The sequence below is a fragment of the Somniosus microcephalus genome, unplaced genomic scaffold (genome assembly GCF_052327205.1).
Source record: "Somniosus microcephalus isolate GS21.2 unplaced genomic scaffold, FLI_Smic_1.0 unresolved_chr4, whole genome shotgun sequence".
Taxonomy (NCBI): domain Eukaryota; kingdom Metazoa; phylum Chordata; class Chondrichthyes; order Squaliformes; family Somniosidae; genus Somniosus; species Somniosus microcephalus.
Window position 1 is genome coordinate 18932821 of NW_028225182.1, and position 7616 is coordinate 18940436.

General features: G+C 43.0%; 1 long non-coding RNA gene across 1 annotated transcript in view; it reads right to left on the reverse strand.

The window, feature by feature from the left end:
- Positions 1-2678: 2678 nt before the first annotated feature.
- The window catches only part of LOC147090006 (uncharacterized), a 6410-nt gene continuing 1472 nt past the window's right edge, over positions 2679-7616 (reverse strand). Inside the window, exon 2 of the long non-coding RNA XR_015075310.1 lies at positions 2679-4081. This is a non-coding gene — a long non-coding RNA (uncharacterized LOC147090006). The remainder of the gene's footprint in view (positions 4082-7616) is intronic.

Here is a 7616-nt window from a genome sequence, read left to right on the forward strand (position 1 = left end):
TGTTAATTGTTCAATACAATACACATACTTAACACTGGCGACGAGTCAGGTTCTTACCCTGCGGCAGTTGAAGAGAGGTTTCAAACATCACCACCCCACTAGAAGCGACAGGCTTTAGGACTCTGAAGCCTCCATCAGCGACTGAGCACTGGAGTGCAGCAAACATCCTGACAGCTTCCAGCGACTGACAGAAGTCTTTCTGCAGTTTCCTTGTTCAACCTAGGTGGTGGGGTAAGCCGTGCAGTGTTGGCTGCAAAGACAGGGCTGGGGAAGTTGGAGAAGATAAGGGCGATCGCAATCCCTGATAAGAGCCGCGGTGAAACGCGCGAGCGGGTAAGCCAGAGCCCGGGAGGGAGCGAGCAAGTGCCGCGCGAGCAGGTGAGCCAGAGGCCGGGAGCCGCTTCAAGTGCGAGGCGCAGCGCGAGCCAGCGATCGGAACCAAAGATAAGGGCCGCACTCGGGGGCTGAAGGGAGACGGCGTCGGGGGACGGGTGAAGACCGCCAAGCGCGGGAAAACCGCCATTTTGTGGGCGGAGGACGACGGCAAGAGCGGGAAGCCGCCATCTTTGATAACAAGTAAACAAAATAAAATCTGAGAAATTGCAAATCTACAATGCCTAAACACGGGAATATTAGTACCTTTGATAGTGACCTCGAAGATTGGGCCATATATGTTGAAAGAGTAAAAAATTATTGTAAGGCCAATAAAATTCATGACCAAGATAAAGCTCTAACATTATTAAATTTAATGGGTGCGAAGACATACGGGCAATTGAAACACCTGTTATCACCAGATGAACCGGCGGATAAGACGTTCGATGAGATTGTTACTGTCCTGAAAGATCATCTAAACCCCACGCCGCTGATGCTAGCGGAACAATTTAAATTTTACAACAGAAGGCAGCTACAGCATGAAAGCAATGCTGATTATTTGCTGGAATTGCGTAAATTAGCGAAATATTGCCAGTTTGGAACGGGACTGACAGAGGCACTTCGAGACAAATTTGTGTGTGGTTTATTTAAACAGGATACACAAAAGCGACTGCTCGAGGAGAATGAGCTGACGCTTGAGAAGGCGGTCACTATGGCAGCAGCACACGAAGCCGCAGCGAGAGGCACGGCAGTAATGCAGCTACGGTCACCGGAGCTCAGTGCACACAAATTGGGTGTGAGTTCTGGCAAATGTTATCGTTGTGGAAAGACAACGCATGATCAGAACCAGTGTTGGTTTAAAAACCAAGAATGTAGAACTTGTGGTAGGCTTGGACATATAGCTAGAGTATGCAGGTCAGGGAAGAAGACCAGCAACAAGAAGTCACCGCAAGGAAAATACGCAAAGGTACACAAGGTGACCGAACAGGAGTCCGATTCAGACGCTAGCAGTAATGAACTGGCTAGCTTAAGCTGTAATGAACTGGCTAGCTTAAGAGTACTCAACGCTGGTAAGGGTGCAGACCTCCAGACAATTTGGGTCACTCTTCAGATAGAAGGAGTCCAAGTAAAACTGGAATTGGACACTGGATCGGCATTGACGGTCATAAATAAGAAAGATTACGGAAAGTTATTCCAACATATTCCCCTACAGGATACGGGGATTATATTGAAAACATACACGGGGCAAAGAGTGTACCCCATCGGGAAAATAGAGGTTGCAGTGGTCCACAAGGGCGAAGACAGTCAAATAATGGACTTATATGTGATATCTGAAGGAGGTTCTCCACTACTAGGACGGGAGTGGATTAGGAAAATGAATATGGACTGGCATTTCCTACAAACAATAACGAGTGAGAACTCGGTGAAGATAGTCGGCCCAGACTCTGGAACGGATGATGGTAAGCCCAACTCAGGTGCAAAAGACAAAGTTTCAGCACAGAATTCCACTGAGCAACAACAACATAGTTTAACTGTGGATTCTGAGTCTGACAAGTCTACTGATGTGCCCATTTCTGAGGGACACCGGGCTCGAACTCAACTCCATTTCAAACTACAACAGCAATTAGAACAAATGCTTCGCCGTTGTGAGCAAGAGTTGAATGCAACGAAAGAGTTCTTTGATATAGAGTTGGAGAATCTGGAAAGACAACAGAAGCAGCTGATGGAGAAAATGGAGCAGGAGCACACAAAACGTCTGATGTCAGAGGAGTTAACGGTCAGCCAACTCCTGCATATGCTGAAGGACAGGACTCTGAAATGGGAAAAACTTGAACACGAACTTCAATATTCAAACGAAAGGGGTTCGGAGCTCTCAAAGGTTATTGGAAGAGCTGAGGTGGCAACACAGACTGAGATGACTGCAACAGAGCAGCCCTTGGATGCCAAAAGTACGCTGACTCACGTCAACGTAGAACAACAGACCGCTGAAACAGCTGCTCCGGTAGAGGGATTGAATAGTCCGATCAATCAATCTCCAAAAGAAGTTGAAGTAGTAAAATCTCAAATGAGGTCATTAGTAAACGACTTGCTGAAAGCCCAGAAAAAGCTGGATGAAGAGGTACGCATGAAGAAGTCTCTTCAGGAAAGATGTCTGGACTTGGAACAAAAGCTGGCTAACGCCCAGCTGGGTATGGAGGAAATAGAAGACCCTCTCGCTGGCCTAGATCAGGACGACACCGAATATTACTATGTCCTGTCCTGCCTGTCGAAGTTTCGACTGTTCAATAAGACTCTGTGAAACAAAGTGATCGTCAAAGGCAGACTTTATTTAACTACTTGCTAGCAAGGGGAGCAATCACGTAGGCAAAGGCTATCGTGACTTCTCCGAATACATGGACAAAAACACCTCTTTTTATACACAAAGATCAAAACCTTTTATCACATGGTATAGTATTGAGAGACACAATTAATAACATTAAAAAGAGATGAGTAAGGAATGTTTAAGGTCAACAAGAAGATGACTAAAGGGTCAGCAGAGCCTCGGTGTCTTAAGATAAGGTTAGCCAATAGATAATCAAAAGTCATGATGCAGGAATACCTTTAGATAAAGTTAATTAATTTTATACAATGGAGACGGTTTGTCTCTCACTTTGGTTCTGGACATTCATATGAATGTTTACAGTACATGTCCTTCGGTTATCATGCTTTTTGTTCTGCTAAGCTTATCTTGTTTACTGGAACTGCTTAGCCTGCAAGCTACAAAGGAGTCACATCCTCTTCCTTAAACCGCTTCCTAATATGGGCCTGCCCGTTTCCCCTTATGTTATACTGTGTGAAGCCATTTTGGCCTGTTGAAACAGTTCCAGACTCCATTTTAATATAAGAGAGTATGTGTGCTTATTTTATACTAATATGTGTGGATATATATTTCTATGCTGATGCACTTCTACATTCCCCCATTTTGTCCTACCTAGGACAATATAGCCCACATTAATTCTTTCAGTCCCTTTTGTCGGTCCTCGTGCCAAATTTAAATTTTGGCCTAAGGATACCGACTTCATTTCTGTTTTGACCATCCCCGGGATAATACCTGTATGGTTATAATTGGGTTGATACCATCCCTGGAAGGTGGTCAGATTATAACCTGCTGATCTCCACTGAATCATATCCATGGTTCTGTCTGGGTTGCCTGAACTATTTCGCCTTATGATCCATTCTGCTGTTTCGGAAATATTAAAGGGAATAGATCTTAGTGGGATTCCTCCTGTGGTGTGAATGGGTATATGGGCACAGACCCAGCAACTAGATCTACCACTATCCTTAGCATGCTCGTAAGCCATATACAGAAAAGTGTTAACATGTAATTCTCGTTTCTTTCGGGGTTCTTCAATATATCTCTGACAGTTTACGTATACCATCTCAATGAGCACGTACAGCGTGAACAATAATTTCATCGTCTCAAGTCTTTTTTTTTTAAATGTCCCCGTCTGGTGCTTTCTTGCAATGGGATGCGTGTATCCAGGTCGGTCTTTCCTTGTTTTTAACAGCTGTGTTCGTTGTCAGGAGTACTTGGTATGGCCCTTCAAAGCGTGGCTGTAGTCCGTTCTTTCTTTTGAAGACCTTTACGTATACGTTATCTCCTGGCTCCAAGTTATGGCACCTTCCTTCCGCTGGTTCCGTTTGCGCCTCTTTTACCTGCTGGTGAAAGCTGGAAGTACATCTAGTTAATGCAATACAATAGTTTAACATGTTCTCATCCATTTTATGGATGTCCATTTGCTTAACCGTAAGTGACGCTGAAAATGGCAGTCTTAGGGGTCGTCCCATAACAATCTCATGTGGCGATAGTCCGGTTGTCCTGTTAGTTGCTGCTCGCATTATCATCAATGCTAGGGGTAATAGTTCGACCCATTTAAGTCCAGTTTCATTGCAAAGTTTAGAAAGTTTATTCTTCAGCATACCATTATATTTTTCTACCAGTCCCGCTGACTGTGGATGATAGCTGCAGTAGAAGTCCATTGTCACTTGAAAGTTGGGCAGGTATACCAAATCGTGGTACAATTTCTTTTAACAAACATTTTGCAACAGTAACTGCATCATTTTTTTTTTACATGGAAAGGCTTCAATCCATCGTGAAAACACATCTACAATAACTAATACATACTTAAATCCTAAACATACCGGTAATTCAATAAAATCCATCTGTAAATGTACAAAGGGTCTTGTTGGATTTGGGTGGGAGGCAGCCTGTACCTTTTCCGTTTTACCTGGGTTCATTGTTTGGCAGGCAATGCGTTGTTCACTAATTTGTTTTGTAATTGTCATAATTCCTGGTGCATACCATGTTTGATTAATATAGTCTGCCATCCCCCCTTTGCCCGCATGCGTGAACATGTTAACGCATCGGGCAATCCATGGACTTAAAGATTTAGGAGCCACCATACGGCCATCCTGGTGAACCCATACCCCTTTGGGTGTTTTAAAACAAGAATCATTCACCCAAGCTAACACTTCGTCCGGACTGGCCTGTAATTGATAGGCCAAAACGTCATCAATTGTGGGTGGGGGATTGTCTGGATCTTGATTTCTAAGAACATATGCAGACACTTGTGACCCTGTATCAGAAAGAGCAGCAGCCTTAGCTGCTCGATCCGCCCTATCATTGCCCAAAGAAGCCTGGTCTTGATTGCCTGTATGTGCTTTGCATTTAATAACAGCAATTTTTTTTTTTTTTTAGGACACTGGAGAGCCTTTAAAAGGTTATCAATTTGTTCAGCATTTTTAACTGTAGATCCTGATGAAGTCAGGCATCCTCTAAGTTTCCAAATTTGACCATAATTATGAGTGACTCCAAATGCATACCGAGAGTCAATATAAATATTCACTGATTTTCCTGTAGCTAAAATACGTGCTCTTGTAACGGCAAACAGTTCTGCTTGTTGTGCTGAAAAGAAAGATGGTAGTCAGCATACTTGGATAATTGAATGATCATCGGAAATGGCATATGCACTTTTTTTGCGAGCCCTTTTCGTCTCTGAGGGCTGATCCATCCACATAAAATATAAAATCGCTATTGTCCAGAGGAGTTTCTACAATGTCTATACGAGGCTTAGTGATAAGCTGAGTCACTGATTCACAATGCCTCTTGGGTAGGTGATACAGTAAGTAGACGACCTGCTAATTGCATGAGGGTTAACCCATCGGTTAAGACAATGTTCTGTAAATCATGTTTGAGGCACTGCGGAAAGAGAGTTTAGCTTTCTGTGTAGCCTTGTGGCAGCCTGGTCCATGTGTATTGGGTTCCTTTGAACGTGAAGGCAAACAGGAACTGGGAATCTTGGTGAATAGGAATGCTGAAGAAGGCTGAGCAGAGATCAATGACCGTATAATACCTTGAATTAGGAGGTATACTGGTCAGAATGGTGGCTGGGTTTGGGACCACCGGGTAGGCAGGGAGAACAGACTCGTTAACTGCTCTTAGGTCTTGAACCAACCCTGACTTATTCTCCACTCCTGTTGAACTGCAGCTTTTGATAGGCGTAGGACCATCTGTCCTAGATCAGAAGGTTTGAATTCATGCGCCACTGCTAGTGTACAGTGTGGCTTAGAGTCTTTTACCCTGAATAATTCCCATGCTGTTTGGGTCAACAAGATTGGTGACGCTATTCCTTCTTGCCCAATTAAAATTCTTCGGATTTTAAGTGAATATTTCTGATGCAGAAAGGGCTTGTAATTAATTGCCACTTCTAGATCTTCTCCCGTTTTGTCATAATAGGCTATACAATGCAATTTATCATGCCAATGTCCTAAATTAAACTGCTTCTGGTATTCTGATACTGATCTTGTGGCATACTGCAATGCTCCCACAGCCATCAGTAATTGTTTACTGAGGTTGTCATCATGATTAGTTCAACAATACAAAATAGGAGAATTGTGGACCTGCAATGGGTACATCCCACATCTGTCAGTTGGAACATATACCTTCAGTCCTTTTTCCATACATGATATCACTGCTTTCATTTTACACAACAAATCTCTTCCTAATAAGTTGATGGGAACGTCTTCAGATAATAAGAATGCATGCTGTTCATGAAAGTCTTTCATCTGTACATCCAATGGAGTGGGCCATACCATAGTCTGGGTTGTTCCTGAAAGTCCTACACACTTGACACTCTGATTGGTACAAGGTGCTCCTACTGCATATTGTTTAGTCAAGACCGAATTAGTTGCTCCAGTGTCTACCAAAAAATGGAACTTGTGTTCCATTCATATTTAAATTTATAAATGGCTCTTCTTTAGAATTTAATGATACTGCAGGCAATTGTACCACAGCCTGTTGTTCCTGGGCAATGTCTGGGGTGGGCTCTAAGTAACGTCATGCTGAACAATTTGGATTTTGTCCAAACTCTTCGTTTGGGCCACTTTGTTTTCCCCAGGGATTGCTAGTTGTCCAATTAGTCTGTGGACGAGTGTGAACCTGGGCTCGGGTATTTCCGTTTCCGGATAAATTTTGTGGACCCTGCCAACCCTGATTTGTTTAACTTTTTGTTGTTTATTCTGTTCCTGATTAATCTCATCCCTCTTTTTATTATGTTTACTAACTTCTATACTTCGTTCGCGTCGCCTCTCTGCTTCCTTTTTCCAATCTGAGAAGGCTGACCAATTAACTTCCTTTTTTTTTCTTTTTCTCTGCGGGTCTCTAGTTACGAGGCAATTCTCTAGACATGTTATTCTGTCTAAATTAAAGGTTCCGTCTATAGGGAATGGGTATTTGTCATTCTTGGTCCAATTAGACCATTTAGGTAAATCATTTGTGGATGATCGGCCACAATTTTGAAAAATATGGAAAGCTGGGGTTCCCCTTTCGGGGACCTTTCTTTTGTGCAGCTCCCATCCTAGTTAGTTTTCAATTTCCACTAGCTGCACTTGTTCTGGGTCGCAAGTTTTACCCTCAACCCTCTTACGACCCCTACAGGCTGACCAAAGTGCTGACAGCGATGAACAATAACATACAATAATAACAATCAAGAAAATACTAAGGAATAACTTGAAGGTCCAAACAGGTACACAAAAGAACTCAGACATAAAATAACATAAGTACAGTTATGCAGGCTTTCTACAAAAGCTAAATTACAATCCGACAGTTTTCTCGATCTGCGTGGTACGCTCTACAGATCGAGGCCTTATTTTACAAGCTTTTAACAACTAATGACTGAGTATCACGATCCTAAGTGCCTTTATGC